Source organism: Hippocampus bargibanti, linkage group LG01 (genome assembly GCF_051943395.1).
Source record: "Hippocampus bargibanti isolate YZ-2025 linkage group LG01, ASM5194339v1, whole genome shotgun sequence".
NCBI lineage: Eukaryota > Metazoa > Chordata > Actinopteri > Syngnathiformes > Syngnathidae > Hippocampus > Hippocampus bargibanti.
This window is the reverse complement of record NC_142734.1, coordinates 1,905,452-1,918,916: the sequence shown is the minus strand read 5'-3', so window position 1 is coordinate 1,918,916 and position 13,465 is coordinate 1,905,452. Positions and strand designations below refer to the sequence as shown.

The window sequence follows — 13,465 nt, the reverse complement described above, 5'->3', positions numbered from 1 at the left end:
CTCTTTTTTCTGATGAGAGAAGAGACTCTAAGTCGTCTTACGCCGCATTGAATTTTTATGCAGTCCTAAAACGCAATATTCTGTAGGTCCTGGAATTCGAGTGACAATGACAAAAACCCTGACACTGGAGTGGACACATTTTTGTACATTACCCGGGAGTGAATGAGTTAACACCCTGATTTGTAGTACAGTAAAGTCTCGTTATATCGATATCGGATATATCGATAGTCCCGGTTATATCGATACTATTTCTATGCACGCACGGAGAAAATTACATGCAAACAGGGTCGGATATATCGATAGTCCCGGTTATATCGATATTTTTTCGGACCCCCTTGAATATCGATATAACGAGACTTTACTGTATATGCAATTGAATATAGGTTGAAAATTATGAGCGAATCATTGAATTCAGTGTTTATTTAAATTTTATGCAACGGTATGACTTTCCTGGAATTGGGATTTTTACATACGTAGATAGTGGAAAGAAATTACTGCGACAAAGTTACTCATAGCCACGCAATCGTGTGGTTGCATTTGCACTCACTGCTGTTTTATTGTGGAAAACCACTAATGCGGAGTCATTTGCATGGCCAAGAAGTAAAAAAAAGGTCAATGTTATTCGATGCTGTGTTGACGACTGGATCAGATTTTCAAGACGAACTGGTAAAATGTTCCATTTCTATGTGAAATGGAAAAACGAAGCCGCTTTGACGGCCACATTTGCTTTTAAAACGACCCTTTGTTTCTGAAAGCCTAGCCTAACTTTCAACGTGACGACAGTGGGTTGTTCAGTTGTAACACTGTTCTTTTACACCTTTCCGTCCAAACAGAGAGAAAGAGTGAAGGCCCTTTAATGGGTCTTTAATACAACGCTAAATTGCATTTGGCATAAGCCCGGGCTCCTGGAGTCCCCTAAGTACGAGTGGAGGGTAACTTGACAAGGACTAAGCTAACGTTCAGATGCAACGCAAGAAGCATTTGACAGAGTCAGCAGATTGGCATACTGCGCATCATAATAGCCTTAACTCGTGACCCAAATGATATGGACAGAGTCTCTGTCCTTGTGAGATGAAATGACCTAGCACTTTCCAATCGCCCTATCATTTTATACCAGTGGATCTTAATCTTGTTGAAGGCACCGAAAGCAGTGTAAAACGAGGCAACGCTCAACAAATTCAAAACATTCAACAAATCGCACAATGGGATGTACAAAAAGAAAACCTATACTATACAAACACGTATAAAACAATTAAATAGTAATAACTGCACAATATCTTTGTCTCGATTCAAAACATACCATAGTTCTACTCCCCCCTTTTCTTAACTGTTTGTACATAACAGAGATGAAAGAGTCTCTCCGTTCACCATTATGATGGCAGTAAGATCATAGACAAGTTTCAGACAGTTAAAATGTTCTACATGTTGCATGAATAATAATAATAATAATAATAATAATAATAATACATTGTATTTATAAGCGGCTTTCAAAAACCAGACAAGGTGAAGATGTTTTCAATGAAATGTAATGAATGGTACAGCATTCCTTTCGCATTTCTTGAAGCAATCTAGCGATAATACAGATAGGACGACCATTTCGGTCATTATCATCTTGATTAAAACGTTCCTATCATTTCGTCCCTCGATGTGTTTGCCAGACATACGATATCACACTGGGCCTTTTTAGCATCCACCAAGTTGCCCAGATACTCTGCCCAGATACTCTGCAGAGTTTTGAATGATGGCCTCTTATCACTTCAAAGACAAATTACCAGACTGTGGAGACTAAAAACAGAGAGGAACATTTTTGGATGGCTTTACATTGCATGGCGCTAAATATATTCGAGCTATGACATACGAGGAAAGTTCATAAATCTAACCACCAATGACCGCCCTCTACACACATACACAGAAGTGAAAAGTATGTAACCGCGGTAGCAAACAAACAAAAAAAAAACAACATTCCTGACATTTTAACTGTTGGCAGAGTCAATCCACCGCTGTGATAATGCCACGCTTCCACTCAGTCAGGTGTAGGGTACAGGCAGCCCAGTAATGGTCCGAACTGGGGAGGGAGGTTCTCATTTTCAGTCAGACACTCTCTCTCACACACACACGTAAAAACACCGCCTTCTCAAGCCACCTCAACTGCCGCGCAGGACACTGCAGCAACCCCTTGAAAAATGATGTACTTTCCCCACCTTGTTTCGACAGGTCCTCCCCCCGAAGCTTGGCAGTCTGCTACCCCGAAACACAGGCGGTACCTTGTGTGGCACCGGACTTCAGCGACAGTGTGGCTGACTATCACAGCAACTGGAGTTAATGACCATGTGAGCTGTTGTCATTCCTCGCACGCTGCCCGATACCGCAGCCAGAGGTTCGTGCCGACATGAGTTCCCTTCTCAGGATCAGTCTTACGCAGCAAGCGAGCGAGCGAGACAGGCAGGCAAGCGGTCAGGCAGTCCGACATGCAAGCAGAAAGCAGAAGAGTGCCGACTTCAACTATTCGGCTGAAACATTTCCAGCTATCCCACCCACCGCCGCCCCCCTAACGCACACACATACACGCCTATACACACACCCTAAAGCCAGCCCCATTCCTGCCCACCAGAATGCGACATAGCACCACCCTTTGAGTGTTACAGCCAATGGGAGAAGAGCAGCCGATGAATCAATGCTGTCTTTGCCTCTCGATTGGAGGACAGTAGGGGAGAACTGCGCCTACAGTCACATCCTCAGAAAATGCTAACTTGTTGAGGTATTTCCCCAATTTCATGCGCCGCCAAGCGAGCCGTTCTGTCATTCCTTTCAATCCGAGCTCTCTCACGATGAACAACTGTCGTCTAGAAACTCTGTACCTCTCAATGCACCACCACTAAGTTCAGAAGGATGATCCTCACTGTCCTTGTCTGTGTCCTATTGATGTCAACCACTCCCCAACCCCCCACAGGAAACAAGAGCGCCGCACCCCCATTCCTCATCATCCAGACAGACACTCCAATTACTCACATCTCTCTTTCTCTGGACCTCTAGTCAGTCTTTCGCAGATAATTTTTTATCGTAAATCCGAATTTACTGGACTGGATAATCGCGGTCCATTGAATGTTGCTGTCGCTAGCGGCGGGTAGGCCCACCCCGTTCACCGCACACACACACCCTCCCGCTATCCACTTGATGACATACCGGTTGGCATCATGTGAGCGGTGAAGCCGGTGCGTCGCAGAACCGCTGAGTCAGAAAACCAGATTCAATCGAACAGCTGTCCCGTCAGTCTGAGTCTAGTACAAAATCTAAAACAAAGACTGTGAATGACGCAGCAGCCTGGATGTTTCGTTGATATCGGTTGGGCCGAACATGCTTTACAATCCTCTAATGTGCTAACCCCAATTAAAAGCTTGCCAGGGATGTTTCCACTGGAAATAAATTCATTCAACTAAATTGGTAGTCCCCCGCCTCGTGCCCGAAGATGGCCGAGATAAGCTCCAAAACCCCTCGGAACCCTAATGAGAATAAAATAGCCTGGAAAATGGATGGATGGATGTTCACTGTAGAAAAGTATCAATAAGATGAAAAGATTCATGAAAAGACGCTGTTCACTGTGTCTGTCGTCATTGGGTGGGAAAAGAGGTGTCACACTGCTATGATGTGACACGGTGGTCAGTGAAGCCGTTCTCCAAAAAGAAAATGGCTGCCAACTTTTTTTTTTGTCCTCTATTCCCCGCCCCCTGTCTTCGGTTAAAGCCACGTGATTGGTCAAGAACGCAGCAGTGACGGGAGGTGATTTAAACATTAAAGAGACAGGCAGACGACAGTGAGAGAGTTTCGACTTTGATAGACCAAAGGCAGAGTGTAGACTGCAAGGTTAAAATATCCCATCAATCAGGCTCCACAAATAACCCGCACAAGCCATCTGTACACTTGATGCAAAAAGCTGTCAACCTAGCTAAACAGAACACAATTGATGAGGAACTAGGTAAAATTATCGCAGATAAAGCAACTACAAGGGATCATTCTTCAAGATGGTGAAATAAGAAGGCTACGTTCCTCATCAAGTGTTTAATGCTGATGAAACCGGTCACTCCATTCCATCAAGCCATCAACGAACATCACAAAGGTAAATAAAATGACTACATTATATAGTACAGTTTATTTCTTTAATTATAATACCATAGCACATTAATTATACGTCAAATAAGGTATATTTTGTGTAGTTTTAAGGCTTAGAAAATTAGAAAGTAAAAGTATGTTTTATGGGGACCTGGGAACGGATTATTCTCATTTTAATGGTTTCCTATGGGAAATTAATTTTTTGGGATACACACTTTTCGCCTTACACACTGTCTGGGAACCAATTAAGTTCGTAAACCAAGGTATCACTGTACCTCGTGTTAAAATCAGAAGTCAAGAATAATGGCGGTCATTGTGGATTACATTTGACAATTTAAATTTTAGTTCATACTTTAGAAAACAAGGGAAAAAAACTTGAATAATGAATGACGCTCTACGTCATATTTTCAATTCCCCAATAAATTCGGCCGTATGAAAAGGATATTTTTTTCTTCTTCTTACTTGGTCCAGCTCCCCCGGTCATTTTTATACATTATCTTACGTTTAAGAGGAAAGAAAGAGCAAAAATTAGGATGTAACGAATGACTAGCTGTGTTAACTTAGCGTTGTTTGAGCGCAGTCTACCTCATAATGAGATGTCATCTGATTGGTTGTCCGGTGTTATCATTCAAGTGAAGGGATGACTGATAGGCTGAATTGTCAAAACTTTATTTGTATTGCGTCAGTCGATGACACATCACCTTGTCATGCGATCTACCAATACCTGTCGTACGTTGGAGATCGATTGGTCGATCGCTATCGAGGTATTGTGCATCCCTGGTTTACTCTATTTCAATCTGAAGTGAATTTTAATTCCGTTTACTGTATTTTTTTCACTTTGGATAAACAATCCAACTTTATCAAAACAGCACCGTGCTTTTGCACTTTACTATCAGTGCGGTACTTCTTTTACTGTACTTCATCTTTCAGTATGAAGTATAAAAATGCCATTTTCAAGAGGATTTATTGCACCAAAAAATGTAAAATTTAGTCACACGATTAAGACGTGGATGCATCCCGTATTCTGCATCTTTTTATTTTGATTGTAACGATTAGACATAACATGCACTAGATTGAGTGAGGCGTTGCATACGTCAGAATAGCCAACATGTTGAGCAATGTGAACTTTATGCAACAAAGCACCTGATCAATAGTGATGACGGCTTTATATGCCGTTGAAACCAAAGCGAACGAGAGAGCAGAAGCTCCACAGCCCACATGTCTGCGCCCGGTGGGCGTTACACTAACGGAGCTATTTGGAGCGATGGCAAAAGCAGCTAACGGCTAAGCTAACTTGCTTTCTCCCCCATTTACCTGATGGCGAAACTGTCACATCCAGCTGCGCGTGGCTGCGGCGGCGGCGGCGCTGCTTTGGCGGTCGGAGGTGCAGGAGCGGCGGCCCGGCAAACGACGGTGATCAAGAAAACGTGACCGTCCTCAAATTTCCCTGATTTGCATTGCTGCAGGTAACTTTTGGGAAGCCTTCCAAGTCCGCTTTGGCAAGATCGTTAGCTCGCTCACTACTTTGAAGGCTCAGGAGGAAGCAACAAGCGATTTTGACAGTTCACGGACGAGAGTAACTGCGTTACGCAAAGGGGGTTGGTTCACGTATGAAAACAGTACTAACACATTCGTAATCAACCAATAAGCAGATATTACGATACTTTGTAATTTTTCTAGCCTTTTAGTGCACTTATTTGACATTTATTTGTTCATTAGCGGGGCAATAAAGAAACTGTGAACTTGTGAGAGAAATAATACCACCCCATTGTAAGCATGGATCAGTCCAGGCAGAATCAAGGGGAAAGGAGGGGCTGCCTGTTGCCAAGGAAACAACATTGAATCTCCGATAGGAAATGATGCGACCACTGCTTTCTGACAGAGCAAGTCACTGTCTGTTTATCTATGTATATATTATAGTGGTGGACGTCAGGGCCTGCGAGGCCTTCTCTGCTGGCCTAAAAATATCTGAATCACAATGAATGAATGTATGAAACGGCCACTCCATTACATCACGCCATCGACCATCACAAAGGTAAATAAAAAAACTTTATTGTACAGTACAGTTTATTTCTTTAATTACAATATCATAACACATTTATTATACATAAAATAAGGTATATTTTGTGTAGTTTTAAGGCTTAGAAAATTAAATTAGAAAGTAGAAAATGGTGTTTTATGGGGACCTGGGAACGGATTATTCTCATTTTAATGGTTTCCTATGGGAAATGATTTTTTGGGATACACACTTTTCGCCTTACACAGTCTGTCGTGGAACCAATTAAGTTCGTAAGCCAAGGTATCACTGTACTCAAACAAAAAGAGCCCTTACTTCGACTCAGAGTGGCCCTGACTGACAGCTGAACACTCATATGGGAGGCAAAGCTTGACATCAAGGATAATATTGATCGAGGGACATCATCAATTGAGAGTGTTTACCTGATTATGAAAGCTTTTACCCAAATGCTTATTGCAGCAATGGAAACAGCTTACCGCAGATTCAAAGGTCAATCCACCGTGTGTGTGTGTGTGTGTGTGTGTGTGTGTGTGTGTGTGTGTGTGTGTGTGTGTGTGTGTGTGTGTGTGTGTGTGTGTGTGTGTGTGAGCATTATTATAAACACATACATGTGAAGCGGTCGTATTTTGTCGTATTTTTAAAGATTTTTGCACATTTTTAGATGTACAAGAAAGTTTGTATGGGAAACAAAAATTGTTCAATATCATTTTGAGATATTTTTGATTGCGTTTTAGTCATTAAGTACAGTGATACCTTGGCTTACAAACTTAATTGGTTCCCAGACAGAATATGTAAGGCGAAAAGTGTGTATCCCAAAAATTAATTTCCCATAGGAAACCATTAAAATGAGAATAATCCGTTCCCTGGTCCCCATAAAACACAATTTTCTACTTTTATACAAATTTTCTAAGCCTCAAAACTACACAAAATATACCTTATTTTATGTATAATAAATGTGCTATGGTATTATAATTAAATAAATAAACTGTACTATATAATAAAGTGGTTTTATTGACCTTTGTGATGGTCGTTGATGGCTTGTTTGAATGGAGTGGCCGGTTTCATCAGCATTAAACACTTGATGAGGAACATAGCCTTCTTCTTTCACCATCTTGAGGAATGATCCCTAGTAGGTGCTTTCTCTGCTATAATTTTACCTAGTTCCTCATCAATTGTGTTCCTTTTAGCTGGGTTGATAGCTTTTTGCATCAAGCGTACAGATGGCTTGTGCGGGTTATTTGTGGAGCCTGATTAATGGGAATTTTAACCTTGCAGTCTACACTCTGCCATTGAACTATCAAAGTTGAAACGAGTCAGAATTTCACTGTTTTCTATCCATTTTGTCACTCTCTGACGTCTGCCTGTCTCTTTAATGTTTAAACCACCTCCCCTCACTGCTGCGTTCTTGACCAATCACGTGGCTTTAACCGAAGACTGGGGGCGTGAAATAGAGGACCAAAACAAGCCGGCTGCCATTTTCTTTTAGGGGCTCGTTCGCGAACAACACATCACCCATTGTGGCAGTTCCGTGTGTGTCCCGAAAAATAGTTTGTATGCCAAGGTAAAATTTACATAAATTTAACATTCGTAAACTGAAAAGTTCGTAAGCCAAGGGGTTCGTAAACCGAGGTATCACTGTACAATGAATTTCTCTCCACTACTCTTTGTTGTACACAAGCACACACGCTGAGTGATCTTCCACCCACGCTCTCTTCCAGAAATACATTTCCGCTGCAAATCAGGCATCCTATAAATCACCATGGTTACTGTAATATAATAATCACAACAGTTGGGGGCGGAGGGGGCACAGCCTGACAATGCTCGAGTGACCACTTAGAAATTGAGGATGATGGTGAATGTGGTTGGCAATAATAATAATAATAATAATAATAATAATAATAAATGTCATTTATAAGCGCCTTTCAAAACTATCAAGGTCACTTTACAGTCACAAGATATTTTTTCTGCGGGTGAGCAGCGGCAGCCACACGCGCCAGCATTCACTCAGCCCGGAAGTAACTCAAATACTGTATATAGAAAGCTAGCAAGCTAGCTAAGAGATAGTTATTATTATTATTAACTATCTTAGTTATTATTATACTATATATACTTATTATTATTATTATACTATAGTTATTATTATTAACTATCTCTTAGCTAGCTTGCTAGCTTTCTATATACAGTATTTGAGTTACTTCCGGGCTAAGTGAATGCTGGCGCGTGTGGCTGCCGCTGCTCACCCACAGAAAAAATATCTTGTGACTGTAAAGTGACCTTGATAGTTTTGAAAGGCGCTTATAAATGAAATGTATTATTATTATTATTATTATTATTATTATTATTATTAATAATAATAATAATAATAATAATAATACATTTCAATTACAAGCGCCCTTCAAAACTCTCAAGGTCACTTCACAGTCACAGGACAAGTTAGATAGCTAGCTTGATAGCTAGCTAGCTAATAGATAGTTAATACACAGCAAATTAATAAACAGAGGCAAATAAATCAATTAATATAGCAATGTTATTATTTATGAATTCATTGTTCTGTGTATTGTTCTTTTAATTGTAAAGTGTCCTTGAGTGTGCAAAAAGGAGCTTGTAAATTAAATGTATTATTATTATATATAGATATACAGATACATAGATATAGACGTAGAGATATAAATACTGTATAGGTGAAGGTAAAGAGATAGAGATATAGAGATATATTAATTACATATACCTACAAGTCCAAATATTATATTAGATTTTTTTTTTTTTTTAACAAATCAATCGAAGTGACTTCCAAGTCGGGACCACAGAGAGCTTTTTTGACGGTGATGACGACCACTTCAGACATGAAGATGTCTCGTCTGAGGCATTGGCCTTGCATCAGCACCAAGCTCATGCATAATATAATACACCTTCCTATACTGTATTTGGAAGCACTTTGCAGTGTGGTGGGAGAGCTTATGAAGACGCATTGATTTTTTTTTTCTTTCCTGTCAAGCAATTTCAGGGAAAGAAGTCAAGTGAAGTTCAGTCACCAAAACAAAATGGGATCTTTATTTATAGCCGAGATTCCCAGCTGAGAGCAAGCGTCACCGTTTGCTTCTTATTGCAATTGAACACCCCTCAGCAAACTTGATGGGCCGGAAGCTACGCGTCACGTTGTCATGGTAATAACGCATGCTTTGCCTTGACTGTCTGAAGACTAAAGAGTGATAGAAAGTAATCAGAATTGACGCATGATCAGTAAATACGCGGGGAAAAGATTCCAGCCATAATTTAATATAACATATTGCAAGGATGAAATGTGAGACCAATATAGGTGATCTCATCTCATCTCTCATCTCAAATGAATGACTGAACGAATGAATGAATGAATGAATGAATTGGATTAGCCTTTATTAGTCTCGCAGTGGAGACATTTACAGATGGATGGATGGATGGATGGATGGATAAAATGGATGGATGATGGATAGATGGATGAATGGGGGAATGGATGGATGATTGGATGGATGGATGCATGGATAGAGGAAATGGATGGATCACATGGATGGATGAATAATCGATAAAATGGATGGATGGATAAAAAGGATGGATAGATGGATCAAATGGATGGATGATGGATAAAGTGGATGGATGAATGGAAGATAGATGATTTGATGGATAGATAAGATGAATGGATAGATGGATAAAATGGATGGATGATGGATAAAATGGATGGATGGATAGATGGATGAAAGGGGGAATGGATGGATGGATCACATGGATGGATGAATAATCGATAAAATGGATGGATAGATGGATAAAATGGATGGATAGATGGATGAATGGGGGAATGATGGATGATTGGATGGATGGATGCATGGATAGATGGATCACATGGATGGATGAATAATCGATAAAATGGATGGATGGATGGATGGATAGATGGATAAAATGGATGGATGGATGGATGGATAGATGGATGAAAGGGGGAATGGATGATTGGATGGATGGATGCATGGATAGATGAAATGGATGGATAGATGGATCACATGGATGGATGAATAATCGATAAAATCGATGGATGGATGGATAAAAAGGATGGATAGATGGATCAAATGGATGGATGAATGGAAGATAGATGATTTGATGGATAGATAAGATGAATGGATAGATGGATAAAATGGATGGATTAATGGATAGATGGATGGATGAAATGGAAGGATGGATAGATGGATAAAATGGATGCATGAATGATGGATAAAATGGATGGATGATTGGATATATAAATGGATGGATAGATGGAGAAAATGGATGGATGGATGGATGGATGGATAGATGGATGAATAAAATGGGCGGATGGATGATTGGAAGGATGCATGCATGAATAGATAAAATGGATGGATGGATGAATAGATGGATGAATAAAATGGGTGGATAGATGGATGAATAAAATGGGCGGATGGATGATTGGAAGGATGCATGCATGAATAGATAAAATGGATGGATGGATGAATAGATGGATGAATAAAATGGGTGGATGGATGGATGATGGATAAAATTGATGGATGGATGGATGAATGGATAGATGGATGAATAATGAATGGATGGATAATTGGATGGATGGATGTACAGTCTGCACATCAAAGGCACAGTCAGCAAACAGTTCAGGTGATCATCTGACAAGCCATCAAACTGACTGGAATACATCAACTGAATTGCATAATCTCTCTCACACACCCACACACACGCGCACGCACGCACACGCACACGCGCGCGCGCATAAATCGTACAAAGGTCAGCCCGTGGTACGCGTCAGGGCCCCGAAAACCAAAGAGTAGTTTATATCGCCATCTAGTGGTCAAACATCCAAAAATAACATTTTTCCAAGTCAACTGGAGCATTTGTTTTTAATAATAATAATAATATATTTCATTTTTCAGCGCCTTTTCAAAGCTCTCAATAGCTCTCATCCTGCCACTGCTCACCCACAGCAAAAAAAAAACATAACTGTAAAGTGACCTTGAGAGTTTTGAAAGGCGCTTACAAATCAAATGTATTATGATTATTATGACTTGATTGAACATTCCCTAAAATGCATTTATCTGTTTAAGCAGCAGGGGTCAGTGTTGCCCTGCAAGAACGACCACTGGTTTTCCTTTGTTTTCATTTCTCGTTTTTTTTTTAAAGCAAGTAGGGCCAATTTGTCAAACGGGGACTTTATCAAGCCACCAAATTACTCTCGTTAAAGTCATAAATTAGTATGTTTTATTTGAAAAGCGTGCTAACCTAACCAAATGTAATACACCTTAAAGGACAACCGACGTCACTTTTTTTGTTTCTTAATTGACATCAGAAAAACAAACGTTTTATAGCATCTAAAATACCTAAAACACGCTGTATATTTTTATTCAAATGCAAAACACCAATAAAAATGACTTAAACTGTCCAAAAACTGCAAAAAATTGAGCTGCGAATTGGGCATTTTCAGTCCCGCCCCCAGTTTGTGACGTCACGCCAATACGTCTTGCATTGCTTGAGAATCAAAACAATGGCTTCAGATTGGGAGAATATGCTTTCTTGTTACACATCCAGTTATGAATATGATTCAAATAGTTCTGAAGAGGAAAGCATACATGTTTGCAATCGATTAAACAATTTATTCCATGCCATTTTGAGGCAACATTGGGGAGAAACGGATCACCAGAAAAGCGGCACAAAATGGCGACCTCCTGTGGCCACCTCCGTTTCCACAAGCTGATAAATTCCTTATATGGAGCTTGGACACCCTCTTCTGGCGGCTTTTGGGTACAACACGAGGTTTTCAGACCAAACAATACAGTGAAATACATTGACGTGATGGAAGGACTGCTACTATGTGTCTTTTTTCGGTCAAGGGGCATTCCTTTAGTGACGTCACATACAGACTCGTCACCAACTGAAAAAACAAGACTTCCTGAATATTCAGCGCGAGTCTTAAAACGTAAAATATAGCTATATGCGGTGCAATCTTTGTAAAATACGCTCAGTAGAAGTCATTTGAAGCCATTTTACAAATTATGGACACAACTTGTCCGGAGACGTCGGTTGTACTTTAAAGGACATTCGACGCCATAAACCGACACCATTTTTTTTGTTTTCCAACTGACATCAGAAAAACGTTGTATATATATATATATATCCCTCATGGACAGAGGTGGTGGTGCCAGATCTCTGCTCTGATAGGTCCCTGCTCTAAGGTTGGGGGGGGGGGGGGGACTGGTAGACTACTCCCTGAAGCTAATCAAAAATCAGTGGCCATATAACCATTTGTTATCCTGTTGAAACATCTTCATTGGTTGTTACGCCCGCCCCAACATGAAAAACAAGTCCAACCATGAAGTCAACTAGAAAACTCTGAAGATCAGAACGGGCACAGTGGTCCACGTCAGGGATGTGTGAAAAGGCGGAAAGGGGTGGGGAGTTCCTGAGGTGCAGTAGTACGTACCCCTATAGTTTCCAGCCACCGCTTTCCTCTTCCCTTTTATGATAGCGACCATATTGTCAATGACAAAAGGAAAAGACTGAAGGTCACAGCACAGGCTCTTTAGTTTTCCTGCATGTGACAGACGTCTGTCTCTTTCTGTCTCCTGCCTGGCAGTTCAAGGCTCAGCATCTTTCTCCCAATATAGTCACTCCGACTTTCTCTCCAAAGCCTCTAATATGAGTTATTCCTCTGATATACTCCTTCTTGATCTTATCCAACCTGGTCAATCCCAAAGAAAACCTCAACATCTTCATCACTGCTACCTCCAGCTCTGCTTCCTGTCTTTTCTTCAGTGGCACTGTCTCCAGTCCAAACATCATGGCTGGTCTCACCAACGTATAGTCCTGTGGTTCTTAACCCTCGAACACCACCAGTTTCATATGGTCATTCACCGAACCCTTCTTCCAATGACTGTGCCTACTAACTGCAGAGTAGACCGAGGGGTGGACCTCTGTAGCGGAGGATCCACTGAACCCCTAAGACCGACTCACCGAACCCTTAGGGTTCAATCCAACCCAGTTTAAGACCCACTAATCTAGAGTTTTTGTTCTGTTGTAACATGAAAGGTTGAATCCCAAATCTGAAGCGCTATTGGCGCAACGTCAGTCTTGAAAACTAATGACGGCAGAGACTGTCAGATGGTTTCAAGTTTTACTGTCCCATTGATACTAGTCCTGACAGGCTAAGACATCAAAATCAACCCAGTTTAAGAACCACTGGTATAGTCATTTTATCACCTCTGCCCATAAAGCCCTTTGCTATACGGCGTCCTCCATGGGAACGATACACACGGGCTTCATGATAAAAGAACCTTTGCCTTATAAACAAGGCAAAGTCTT

The 13,465-nt window shown here is 40.8% G+C and overlaps 1 protein-coding gene across 8 annotated transcripts in view; it reads right to left on the bottom strand.

The window, feature by feature from the left end:
- The window catches only part of LOC148902697 (muscleblind-like protein 2a), a 31,758-nt gene extending 26,110 nt beyond the window's left edge, over positions 1-5,648 (bottom strand). For 6 of the 8 annotated variants that reach the window (XR_016113590.1, XM_088987650.1, XM_088987818.1 and 3 more), the window contains exon 1: positions 5,422-5,643. The gene's annotated coding sequence lies outside the window, so the exon portion shown is untranslated. Of the gene's footprint in view, positions 1-5,421 lie in introns of all 8 variants that reach the window. The other 2 variants (XM_088987572.1, XM_088987487.1) reach the window with 2 other exon arrangements.
- Positions 5,649-13,465: the final 7,817 nt, after the last annotated feature.